General features: G+C 37.9%; 1 pseudogene; it reads left to right on the forward strand.

Moving 5' to 3' along the window:
* The first annotated feature begins 5960 nt into the window (after positions 1-5960).
* LOC149171167 (kinesin-like protein KIN-14L pseudogene) lies at positions 5961-8867 on the forward strand (annotated as a pseudogene).
* Positions 8868-13911: the final 5044 nt, after the last annotated feature.

The raw sequence follows: 13911 nt of genomic DNA on the forward strand, positions 1-13911 counted from the left end.
GACCCAAACATAGTTTGGAGCCATCAAATTAATCTCTGCCAGAAAACACTTGTTGAAGTCCATCTCCACACAAATGCGAACATAAGTAGTCTTGATTTTTTTGTTTTGTTTCATGATAGCTACGATAGAGTTTTTCCAGCACATTCTCAAGGGAGGAAAGTGATGTGTGATTCCAGAAATGCAAGGGAAGGTTTGGAAGCCTAACCCAAACTGGGGCTGTAGAAATTAATGTTGTTACCGAGTCAAAAATGGGAGCTCAAGGCTGCATAAAGAGGCCAACACTCCCCCAAAACCATTGCCCAACTTCATAGATATCCTTCTTGTCCTCAATCTTATCAAAAGCCACTGTGAAGAAACCCCGTGCCATTGGGTAAATATTCAACTCGCCTGTAAAAACTTGGCTTCCATGTCTCAGAGATCAATTTATGTAGATTGACTAGCAGCAACCAGTACCCATTAAACCTATAAACCAAGTCATTCTACGAAAATTAATTTTCATAGCAGGAAGCTTCCTCATCCACGAGAACATTAAGGGAAGAAATTCCTTCTACCACCGGAAGACCAAAACCAAACTTCAACATAGGGTTGTACCAAACCATACAAGAGCTAGCTTGACTAAAATCCATACCTGCAAAAGAAACATATTTATTTACCAAATCGAAAAGATTCACCATCGAATGGGGAGATCTGCAAAAAAATCCATGCAAACGGTGCAAAGATTGAGCTGCTAGAGTGAAACTCTAACTACCGCAAGAGTTTCTCAAGCTCCTTCCATCTCAACTCTAAATATATATGACATTATTATTCAACATTGAAAAATAACTAAATTGATAGAGATTTCTATATATATATATATATATATATATAATTAAAGATAACTATATATTTATGTGTCCTCTCAATTAGTATTTTTGTTTAAACCATTGTTTGTGTTTTATATTTGGTTAGAAACTTTCCACATCTATGATATGCTTAAGATCACAATACTTTGAATGTTAAATTATATTGTTTCCAAATAGTTATACTAAAATAACAATCTTTCAATTTAATATAAAACCATTTTTATTATAAGTTTATATATATATATATATAAAATAAAATATTGCAAATACATAAAAATATTATAAATATAATATTAATATTGAAATATTGATATAATATATTTATAAATAGTTTTATTATTAGTTATCTATATAAATGTTAGATTTTTAAGTTTTATTAAATTAAATAAGGGGAGTTGTAAGCAACAAGTCCTTGTCTTGTTTAGTATGCATTTTTAGGATAAAGTTCCAGATTCACCAACAACAGATTTAGTTTATCCAATTTAAGTGAATGTACCAATCGTAGTAGTTTGAGTCCCATTTGTTGCGTTTAAGTTTACCTTGCACCTTTTAATGTGCCGGAATTGGAAGAACTTTCAAACTTTTATAATGCATCAAATTGATCTCTCGGAGATTCCTTAAATTCTCTATGGAATTTGGAAGCACCTCCAAACTTTTACAGTAGCGCAGATTGATATTCTGAAGATTAGATAAATTCTCTGAGAAATTTGGGAGTATCAGAGCCTGTATATTTTGTTGCTTAAGCAGTAGAACCGCCATCAGTATCTTATCTTATTGATCTAGTCGATGATCCAATCAGTGATCTAGTTTATCCATAAGCATCAAATCCAGTATAAGTGACCATTTGCCAGCAAGATGCAACAAAGGTATAGGCAAGAGTAAGGGGAGAGACTACATAAGAAGCAAATGTGGGGGCAGTATATTATTCTGTGAATTGAGTTTCTACTAAGTCTTAACAAGCAGCACCCAAAGCAGTTCGAGAGCCATCAACCCTCTATGTTCAATATCCAATTGGATAACTTAGAGCCTATTAATTAAGAGCCATTTTCGGATCCAGAACCAATGGATTGAGTTGCCTAAGCACTTTCACACTAGTAGATCCCACATAGGCATAAACAAAGGTTGCTAAAGCAGGCGAGGTAAGAGTTTCAACAACATCAATGCACGCATAAACAGGACCCACATCCTTTCTTGAGAAAACCAGCAGTTTTCCTAGCGTACCTTCCAGTAGCATTCCAATAGTAATAGAACTGCATTGACAACGAGCTATTGAAAGTAAGGGACCAATTAAGCTCTGTCTGAAGCCCCGACAAGCACTCAAGGAAATGGCGCCACCATAAATCCTAGCTATAGCCAAGTCAGCTCATGTTATAGGTGCAACAACTCATGTTAAGCCTGCACTTGTAAGAGCAACAAATAGAAGATTCCTGGTCTTCTATGCACTTCTACTACCTATTTGTTACATAAACACAAAAATGGATTACAACAGAGCATGCTGCAAATATCTTTGAATAAAAATTCATTGAAAATTGTTGATATGGTTAAGAAGGTTGTTATTATTAAAGCACTTACAGACGATGATGATTGTTCTAGTAGATCATAGACGTATTTCAGCGTCACACCGCCAAGACTACGTTGCATTGCTACATAAATCATGATCTCTTTTAATGAGTAAAATATCATGATAATGCTGTTTGGGGTTCCTGTCCCTAGGAAACTCCTTTGTTTGTCATCTTGTTGGACATATAAATTAATAAAAAATAAAAATTAAATAAATAAAAAATAGAAAAGTAAAACTTGCAAGTGGTTAAATAAAGGAACATTATGTTAAATATAGAAAATATAAAGCTTGCGGGTGGGCACATGTAGCTTGAATGCAGCCCATGTATCCCCTCTCCACACTAAATGTTTGGTATGTGCTCGAGATTCAATTGAAACAGCCTCGCTAACGAAAGATGGCCTTGCTACCCAGTCCAACCATACTAGCCAACAATCCCAGCTGGTTGTACCACACTTGCATATATTGGAATTTTAAGACAGAAAGGTGGTGTAAGTGGTAATGGTAAAAAAAAAGTGGGGTTGGATTGGGCTTATAACTTTTCACCAGCTTACTGAGTTGATCCAATTGAACCTGTCAAAGTAGCTGCACCACCAACAACAGAGCCAACACTAGCAGCAGAGGCAAAATAAGACATGTATACGTAAGAGTAATCCACCTATCAACTAAGCACCTATCAACTGAGTCTCAAAAAGAAAGAGGTTAGGTCATTTTGGAACAAGTCATGGATTTCAAATAGGAATTCTATTTGCAACTGAAGGATTTTAAACTAGCGTTGCAACTGCTGATTCAAATGATACTAGTGCTTTTGGAATTGGTTTGTATACCCTTGCTTTTACTAGGCGCCTTCCTCTGTCTAATGTGTATATCCTTACAAGCCAACCTAGGTGTACAGGCAAGTGTTGTTTTAGGTAAACAAATTCTAGTAGAGTTATTCCAGTAGATTTAGTATAGAAATAGGAAAAGTTTCTAAGTTTTTCTAGTTATTGCAGTAGAGTTAGTATAGAAATAGGAAAATTTTCTAATTTTTTCTGTCAAGAAGTTGAAGCCAAAGTTGTCAAACCCAAAACCCTTTAATAAGAGTAAGAAAAAGTTGAAGCCAGAGCTATCAAAACCCTTTAATTAGAGTAGAAGGATTAGAAGAAGACGTTGTCAAGATAATTTACCCAAAAGCCAAGTTGAAGCCTAGTTGAAGCCCAAGCTATCAAAACCCTTTAATTAGAGCAGAAGAAGTTGTTGCTAAACTATCATTCTTGTAATCATTCCTACAGGTTCAGCAAAAGAAGCTGTTGTTGCTAAACTATCATTCCTGTAGGCTCAGTAGAAGAAGCTATTGTTGCGAAACTATCATTCCTGCAGGTTCAACAGAAGACACTATTGTTGCTAAACTGTCATTCCTGCAGGCTCAACAGAAGAAGTTGTTGTTGCTAAACTATCATTCTTGCATGCCCTTAAGTGTTTGCCACCAAAAAACATGCTCTTAAGTGGTCGCCACCAGAAAACATAAGTTCTCACCACCAGAAAACATTGCTGCAATTGCGAGTGTAATTGAAGCAATTGCCACTATTCCATCCAAAAATAGTGAATGAACAAGAGTGAATAAACAGAAATATTGTGTAGCAAACATTGAAGCAATTGTGACTATTTGAACCAAGAGCCAAATTAGAAATATCGCCAAATCAGAAATTTCAGAAATATTGTTGTGTAGCAGTGTTCCCTGCCAGATTGGGTTCTCATGAAAACAACAATTGTCAATAATTGTCAAGTATGGTTCTCATGCAAACCACAATTTTGACACAATAGTAGTTCTCTAGACACATCAAAAACACATATTTAAAATAAAAAATTATAATGTCTCAATCTTATTGAAACTCCAAGATATATGTTACAAATATTTAATGTCTATGAATTAATGTTAACATTAGACCAACAATAATCCATATGAACATTTATATGATGTCTTTACTCATTAGTTTAAGTTTCAAATGAAAAATGGTTCATTTAAATTGCCTTGGCCTCGATATGAGGCCAAATAAGATGATGAATCTTTTAATTGGTTAAAAAGAAATATTTGATTTCACTCATTGGTTAAAAAGAAAAAGCATTTCATTAATATAAACGAACTGCGATTAAAATAGAAAAAACAATCATTGATTTAAGTGTCGGACTAATGCTTAACAGAAAATCAATTGCTATAGTCCCTGCCAGGCCCTTTGGGTAGGGACTAATAATATTACAACTAAGTATTTGAAACGAATCAAATTTTAATATAATTAAATTAAATTTAAATGTATTGATTTCATGTTTTAAATAAATATTACCCTAAGATAATAAATTTATAAAATTGAAACTTTATTTTAAATATTTCTTTTACAAAACATATATAGAGAGGGTGTAGAATTATAATATTTTGAAGGGGCATGTCATTAAATGCAATGTAATGATAAAGTTGGTAAGCATGGGAAGTTTAAAAATAATATAATTAAATTCTTATGTTATTCGTGTTAACAAAGGGGTGTTGTTTGTTGTAAAGATAATAGTAATTTAATATTGAGATTAGACTTTTTGGGATAAATAAAATATATTAAATGTTTAAATATGTTAGTATATTGTAATAATTTATAAGGTTAGTGAGGGGTGACAAGAGAGAGGGTTTTTTTTATGGTTTTAAAGAAGTTAAAGTTGCAGAGTATTTATGGGGTTTAGGATATATGAAACAACCAAACTGAAACTGAAGTTTATGTTTGTTAATAGGAGATTCAATTAGACAAAGAAAATGAAATAGGTTCTTTAATTGTTTTGGGAGACCCTCTTTCTTATTCAACATTTAGTGAAAGGCTCCCATCTCATGGACAAAATATTAGAAAATCTGACAAAAAGAATTAGGAAAGCATTAAAAAGTTTATTTTCAATAGCATATTTCCATTTTCTCTGTGTTCTCTGTCATCTCAATAAAAATACCAACTTATGTGTTGATGAAAGTTGTAAATTCAATTTGAGAGATTTAAAAATCGATGCTCAAATCAACTCCTTTCTTATTCTTTAAAGCTAAATAAATTAACAATACACACTTATAAAAGATTGGTTCTTATTCTTTAAAGCTAAATAAATTAACATTACACAATTATAAAAGATTGCATTATCGGAGCCAAGGTAGGTCCACGGGAAGTTATGACGTGTTTATGCGACTAAGGTCGTTGGGCTTCTCGTCGGCTTCGGATGTGTTTGAGGGCTCAACATTCCACTTGACTGTTGGGATTGGACTTGTTCAGTCTTCTCTACCAATACTAAAGAAATACCCATTAAAATTCTCCTTTCGCACCCATTCTCCCCTCGCACCCATTTCGAAAACAGTCCTCTTTGCGAACGAAAACAAGTTACCTAAAGCATCGAGAGTTCAAGGCCTTGTTGAATTCGATTGATTGATCAGTCGCTGTATCTGTAGTAAATGGTACATACCCACTCGCTGAACCGCACTGATTGAGTTCGCATTCAGGGCCAAGCCTCTCCAGTTGCGGTTTTTCAGTTTTCTATTGAGATTTGTCGAATAAGAGGAAAAAATGTCTCTGGAACCAGAATCTACTCCCAGCAGGGTCCCTCCCCCATTGTTTTCCAGCACTTCTCCCTATCCTCCTCCCAGAAATTCGTTTTGTCAGAGAAGGCACGAGGCATTTTCCGACGATATGTTCAGGAGTGCCACGGATTTACAGGTTTCCAGCGCAGAAAGTAGTGGATCGCAAGGTCGTTTGGCTTCACTGAAAGCAGAGGAAGCAGCTAATAGGAGGTTTCAAGCTACGGCATGGATAAAGAGCATGGTTGGTTCTCTAGATCTACCATGCGAGCCATCTGAGGAGGAGTTTCGTCTTTGCTTGAGAAATGGGATCATATTATGTAATCTTATCAACAAGGTTCAGCCAGGCGCAGTGTCTAAGGTCGTTGCAAATCATGTTTCATCACTTCCTCCTGAAGGACGGCCTTTATCTGCTTATCAATATTTTGAGAATGTTAGGAATTTTCTTGTAGCTGCTGAAGAGATGAAGTTACCTACTTTTGAAGCTACTCATTTAGAGCAGGAAAGCTTGCGGCCGGGTTCTACGACAAAGATTGTTGACTGTATATTGGGGCTGAAATCTTATTATGAATGGAAACAGTGTGGAGGAAATGGCTGTTGGAAATATGCAGGCCCTTTGACGTCCCCCATGATTCCACGAAGCACAGGAAATTTCCTTCAACGCTCAACTCCTTGTGTGCCTGTAAGGGACACTGAAACTCTGCCAGACCTATCAGTTATAAACATGGATGACGGAGACATCTTTCAATCTAAAGACACAATGGGAGCTTGGTTAAAGCGGTTTGCTGTAGAAATGACAAATGACAAGGAAAATGTTGATCAGAACTTTGTTGAAGCCATACAAACTGCTGCACCGGGCTCGATGCAAGCATTCATGAATCTTATCATTGCAATTTTTGCAGAAAATAAACAAGACAAATTTTCCTTGATTCAGAAAAGCCAGGATCAAGACAATCAGCTCCTTTTGGATTCTCCAGACCAGAAAAATGGTGACTGTTCAACTTTTCAAAGTCAGGATCCAAAACCTTTGCATATAAGTCAGGAACATCAGATGCGTTTGGAAGCACAAAGAAAAGAAGTCAAGGACATAAGAGACTTATTACTTAGAGCACGGGAAGATGTACAAAGGTTTCAGGCAGAGTGGCGAAAGCATTTTGAATTGCTTGATAACCAGGTCGCAGGAATTTTTAATGCTGCTAGTGGATATCACAGAGTTCTGGAAGAAAACAAGATCCTTTATAATAGCCTTCAAGAACTCAAAGGAAGCATAAGGGTATACTGCAGAATCCGACCCCATTTTGGAGGTCAATCTGAAGCTCACAGTGCAGTGGAATTGATTGGAGAGGATGGATCCCTCCTGGTCAATACATCCAAAATGGGCAAAGATGTACAGAGGATATTCAATTTTAATAAGGTTTTTGGGCCATCTTCTACACAAGAAGAGATTTACATGGATACACAGCCATTGATCCGATCTGTAATGGATGGTTACAACGTCTGCATTTTTGCATATGGTCAAACAGGATCTGGGAAAACCCACACCATGAGCGGTCCAACAGGTGCTTCTGAAAAAGAGATGGGAGTCAACTATAGAGCACTCAGTGACCTCTTCGAGTTGTCTCAAAAGAGGAAAGATTTAATGGTGTATGAAGTCTCCGTCCAAATGATAGAGGTATACAACGAACAAGTGAGGGATCTTCTCGGAGCACTGACCTCAAGCAAGAAATTAGATATTCGAAATAATGGTCATAAGGGATTTAATGTACCGGATGCTATACTTATGCCTGTTAAAGCAACTTCTGATGTTTTGGATTTGATGAATTTAGGCAAAAAGAATCGCACTGTTAGCTATACTGCACTAAATGACCGCAGCAGCCGTTCTCACAGTGTGTTGACTGTACATGTGCAAGGTACAGATCGTGTTTCTGGGTGTAACCTTCATAGCTGCCTTAATTTGGTAGCTCTTGCTGGAAGTGAGAGGGTAGATAAATCTGAAGTAACTGGAGATCGTTTGAAGGAGGCACAATACATAAACAAGTCCCTTTCATCTCTAGGAGACGTAATTGCAGCATTGGCACAGAGGAATTCGCATGTGCCATATCGAAATAGCAAATTGACTCAATTGCTTCAGGATTCATTAGGGGGCAAGGCAAAGACTCTGATGTTTGTTCACATAAGTCCTGAACCGGATTCATATGGAGAGACAATAAGCACCCTTAAATTCGCTGAACGGGTGTCCTCTGTTGAACTTGGTGCTGCACGTTTGAATAAAGAAAGTGGAGAAGTTCGTGAGCTTAGAGAGCAGGTAGACAGTTTGAAGAAGGCGTTGGCGAGGAAAGAAGCAGAAGTAGCACAGTTACAGAATGCGAGAGAATCTCCACTTATTGACAAACACAAACTCCAAACGCCAGTGCGAAATCGTAGATGGAGCCTTGAGGCGCCTGGAATAAGCAAATTTGAGGTACAAGATGGTATTTATAATTTTGGGGTGGGTACCCAAGATGACAAGTTGGTAGATTCAGGGGAGAGATCCAAGCTTAATAAGACGCCGATAGGCAGACAAAATGGCAACCGTCGGAGCAGTCTGGGAAATGACCGTACAGACGGTGAAATAAATACAGTAACTGATACTGTGGCTCCATTCGCATCGAAAAAGACTTCTCAAATTAAAAAGTCACTACAGTCCTTTGGAAAGCTAATCAATGGTGAAAAAAGATCTACAATTCAAGTTGAATTATCACCCCTGTCTGTAGCGGTGAGCGAAGATTATCTATTGGTGGACAGAGCCAACCCTTCTCAAACAGGCAGCGGCCACTTACAGTGGTCAACAATTCAGAAACTGGTCGCCCTAGGCGAAATTCACTTGAGGGAAAAGCACCCGTGGGATCGAAGATAACAGCTTCTCCAAACGGGCATGCAGGGCGAACTTGCAAGACACCACCTGATCAGCAGGCGAGGAAGGTGGGAAAACCTGATGTAATAACCTTCAAAAAGAGATAGACTCTGCACGACCACTGCAAAAAGCACCCGGGACCCTGCAAGGATTGGAATTTGACGGGCATTTTGCAGTCCGAACAGTTTGTTTGCACTGTAATTTTAGCTTCGTAATTATAGGATCTTTGGAATTTGAACAAAGTGCTCCTACAATACTTAATTTTGAAATCCGAACAGTTTGCTTGCACTGTGATTTTATATTTATAATTATAGGTTATTGTAGTTTGAAATCCGAACAGTTTGCTTGCACTATAATTTTAATTTTGAAATCCGAACAGTTTGTTTGTACTGTAATTTTATCTTCATAATTATAAAATCCTTTGGTTATTATAGTTTGAAATCCTAACAATTTGCATTATAATTTTATCTTTATAATTATAGGATTTTCTCTTCCTTGTTATAATAAATTTGGACCACAATCTTGCTTGTTGCCACTAGCTCTCTTTAAGTATATTGGCCACCCACCTTTATTGGATTGTTTGGGTGAGAGGCTTGTCACAATATCACCGACTCACCTCTCACTTATGAAATTTATTCTATGTCACAATGTTACTTTTGGAACAGTGAAAGTGTCGCTTCGACTAAAATCTGCACTAGATATCGAGTGTCTCAACATATCATTTAAAAGCTTTGAAATGTATGGCTTATGAAGAACGACATCTGTTGCCACTTATGAAATACTAAAAAACTTTTAATACATTGTACTTTCTTAACTATAAACTCTCGATAGTGGAGCCCCACATTGATTCCATGTGATTACGATAGTGGAGAGGATGTAGAGGATAGTTTATCTTATAGTTTTACTCTGTTGGTCATCTTTACATCCCATAAGATCTCCTTAGTAATATATAAATGCTATGGCATGTATGAGTGAAGGGCATTTGATTTCAGAGTTATGGATATATTATTGTAAGTGTTCCATACAATTTCAAACAAAAATTGATAATTCAATAAGTCATTTATGGTTTATGGTCATTTCTATTTTCTTATGATAGATATGTGTTTTTAATGAAACCTTTATTAGTGAAGGGTTAATTTATTATCAAAACATCAATCTTGAATGGCAAAATTTTAAACATAACGTTTCTAAAACGTCAAAAAAAATTATATGATGGTAAAGAGTAATCCAAATTCCAACCTTGTTGCACACCAAGAAATAAACTAGCAATTGCACTAGATGTTGCAAGGAAACACAGGAAAGGAATGATGTCACTGACCTTCTTTCCAAAGAGGTCACGCAGTTGAGCAGAGGACAATGGATAATACAGGAATATAGGAACGGTGACTTCTTCCAGATATATCACAGGCCATATATATATGAGGAGGTAGTTTCCCAGGATTGATTGACAGGATCAATCCAAACAATGGTTTCTGTATTTTTATTTTGCTTTGTCTTGTTTTTATTACCTGCAGAACAGTCTACCAAACAATATGTATATATTTTTTTTACCTTCAAGTTTAATGAAGGATTTTGTAACATTTAAGTGACAACAGAACTCCAACAACTGACAGTAGTGAAAGCATAACACAATGCTCGCATACAACATGTAATTTTAATTTTAATGAAAATTACACCTTTTCCTTGGAAAAAAGATTGCATTATCAATCACTAATAGTATGAAATGTAAATTCTGTTTTTTTTTATTTATATGAGTTAATTTTATGAAATATATATTTACAAAAACCTTTATTTTTATTGTCTAATTTAAAAATTTTTAGAAAAAAATTATAATTTTGCTAAATAAAAAAGCTCATATTTGATCTTCATGTTATGCATGTTCTTCCATAAGAAAAATGTATTTACCGAGGACATAGATGAATACAAAGTGAACCTAAAAGGATTTAGATGGAGGACGGCGATGGTGATGAGGGTACCTGATGAGGGTTTCAGTGTAATAGCTTGGTAATTCTTTTTTATTGCAAACCTACCCTCGATGGTACCCTTTGCGCTGGTGACCGTACTCATTACCCGTTACCCTACCTACTTTCCTGCATAGACCCATTTCAACTGTGTTATAGCCTTGTCGCCACGGTTATCTTCCCCCTCCACTGACAAGGGTTTACCTTTTGTTTTCCTGTTCTACCACTTCTGCCCCGGTCACCAGTGACGGGCTCCCCAAGGAATCTGCAGGCAGTTGGAGCAGGGATATAGCGACGGTTATGGACGAGCTCGTAGGCTATTCAGAGGACCCTTTGGAGGGAATCCCCATTTGGAACCATCCCCAAAAAATTCTCGTAGGCGGTTACCCTTTTAACAGTGCGCTCTCGGATGCCGTAACCTCTTTGCCCTCGATGGCAGGTCCTTCGAACTCAATGGCCACACTCCCGGAAGCCACCGCCTTGCTGTTGGACCTCACTTCTCAGCCATTGTCGCCATCTACCCTATCTTTCGTGGACCACTCTCTGGATCATGGCTTGGAAAATCTCTCGGTGGGCATCACACCCTTTCCACCCTCCACTGGCTCCCGTGTCCCTTCTGTCACTCAATCCAGTTAGCCCGTGCCTTCTGCTCTGGAACGACAACCTATGCTGCCCTCCACGGCCCCCCCTTCTGGTAATTTCACAGGGATCTCACCCATTTCTGGAGTTTTATCTGTGGAGCCTCTTTAGGACCCTCCTAATTTTGGGGCTCATCCTCCTCTGAGTGAACCTCTTGATCCAGGTGGATGTTGGTGGCCACCCACCTATCCCATTTGGACCCCCACAACTGTCTCTTTCAGCCTTTTCAGTTTCCTAAATTGTAGCACAGTTTACTATTTTTAGTAGTTTTTCGGGTCCTGAACTTCCGGAGCCGTTTTGAGGCCCTAAACGACGTTTTTTTGGGAATCTGGGGCAACATCTTTCTAACGAGCTATCATACGCGTCAAACGGAGATCGTATGCCAAAGTTACGACCCCGGGAAATTGATGTACCAATTTACCCAAACGGGGCCCACAATTTGGTGTTTCATCTTCTAGGGTTAGGTTTTGGAATGTGAAGGGTTTTCCATTGTTTATCAACAATAAATAGGCCTTCGAGCCTCATTGTAACACAGTTCGGAACAGTTCAGAGGCATGTAGTCGCACATCTCTTCTCAAGGATAAGCTACCATCGCCCTAGCTGGTTTATTTCCATTTCTGGTTGTAAGCATATTTCAGTGTTTTCCATTAATGAAATGAAACATTATTTCCGCTGCATCTTGATGAGCCCCAATTTTTGGTACAATTTGGGCTCATATTGGCCTACTTACCTTGTTCAACCATTCATCTTTTACCACTTATGCATTCATTTCTTAGTATATTCGTGTTGTTTGTAGGAAGAAGGGCAGGCATTATATCTATGTGACTAATACATGATGATTTCAGGTTCTTGGCATTAAAGAGAGCAAAAGACCACGCAAAAGGAGACAAGGAGACAGCAAAGGTGGCATTGCATGTTCATAGGGAGGTTGTCTACAGCTTTAAATGACTTCCCTCGTGATTGTCACCTTAACTCCGAGCTCCAACAGCTCTCCCCACCGAGCTTAAAGGCAGCCAACACGTTCTACAGGATCAGCAGTTTTACAGCAGTTTGACTTTCAGTTGGAACAGCCAAGCTCCACGAATCAAGGAAGCCAGCTTGATCCTCATTTTGTATAAATATGAAGGCCGTAGCCTTTGTTAGAAGCTTTTTGACTTTTGGAATTACTATTGTAATCTCTGAGCACGAGTTACAGCTCGGTTTTTGTTGTTTTGTAAGCCAGTTTTGGCATGACATTAGACTTTTGATTATGAATAAAGGCAAGCAGATTTGGATCTAATTCTGAGTTTTTAAGGGAGCTATAGCTCTCAGGTTAGGGCCCAACCTGAGAGCAATAGATCTCCTCTTCTTGTAGTGTTATTTACCTTTCTTTCCAGCATTGTGTTTCCTTGTTTTGATATGCATTTCAAAGAATACAGTTTGCTGATTTGATTTGGTTAATGAGAATTGCGTAGGACTAGTTTATGGTTAATTCACTTTCAGTTGTTTAGATCAGAATAGGAGGTTTGTAATCCACTGGAGCTCCAAGAAAAGGGTTGTTAGTGTCTTCACTGTCATCTCTGTTTAGGGATTGAGGTGCAGTCCATATCAACCACCAAAAAGAACGCAGTCTTTTACTTCCATGCAAGCTGCAACATAGTCATTTTCATTGAAGATCCATCCATGCACTTTTGATATTGAACCATACTTCTTCATTTTCACTCCATGCACGGCTTCTTTTCTCAGTTTACATTGTTGTTCATAGGTTTATAGCACAGGTAGCATAGGTTAATGAATTCTCGTTTTTGGTGCAAGACATAAGTAATTTGTTTCATTTACACTGCTCCATATCCTTCTACTTCCTTTTTCTTCTTCTTAACCTCTCCTCAAGTCACCTACTCGACCTCTGTTCAGCTCGTTCACCTTCCAACTCTTCCATTGCCCACGTAGCTTCATCTTTTTGACCTTTCGTTGATCCCTTCCTTCTCTCCACCAACCACTTCGTGCACTCTTTCTCTGTCCTATTTCTCTGCCCCTGAGTCATCACAAGCTCCATCTCCACCTTATCTATCCACCCATACCACTCCATCACCTCACCATCACCTAAAACTCCCATGGTAGAGCATCCTGTAGAAGTTACCAGACTTCCTGTAGAATCCCTGAGTTTCCTGTAGGATCCCCTGCAGACATCCTGTAGAAGCCTGCAAACTTGGTTGCCGAGCATCCGAACGTTGTAGACTTCTGTAGACTGATGCTAAGGATCCCCTGGGACCTCTCCTAGCCCCCCTGACCTTTCCCAAGCTTTCCTTCCTTTCGCACCACCTCTGCACAACCAAACCCTAATAAGAAACAAAATCATCATCACTCCAACCATTTAAGCAAAAATACAAAAACATGTTCTTTTCAATCAAAGTAGTTTAAGTTCATGCATTTCACATCATTAGAAGTAATGGCATCATTTCCAGACA

The sequence above is a fragment of the Pinus tabuliformis genome, chromosome 4_2 (assembly GCF_031772625.1).
Source record: "Pinus tabuliformis cultivar Carrire ecotype Pingquan chromosome 4_2, CPIR1, whole genome shotgun sequence".
Taxonomy (NCBI): domain Eukaryota; kingdom Viridiplantae; phylum Streptophyta; class Pinopsida; order Pinales; family Pinaceae; genus Pinus; species Pinus tabuliformis.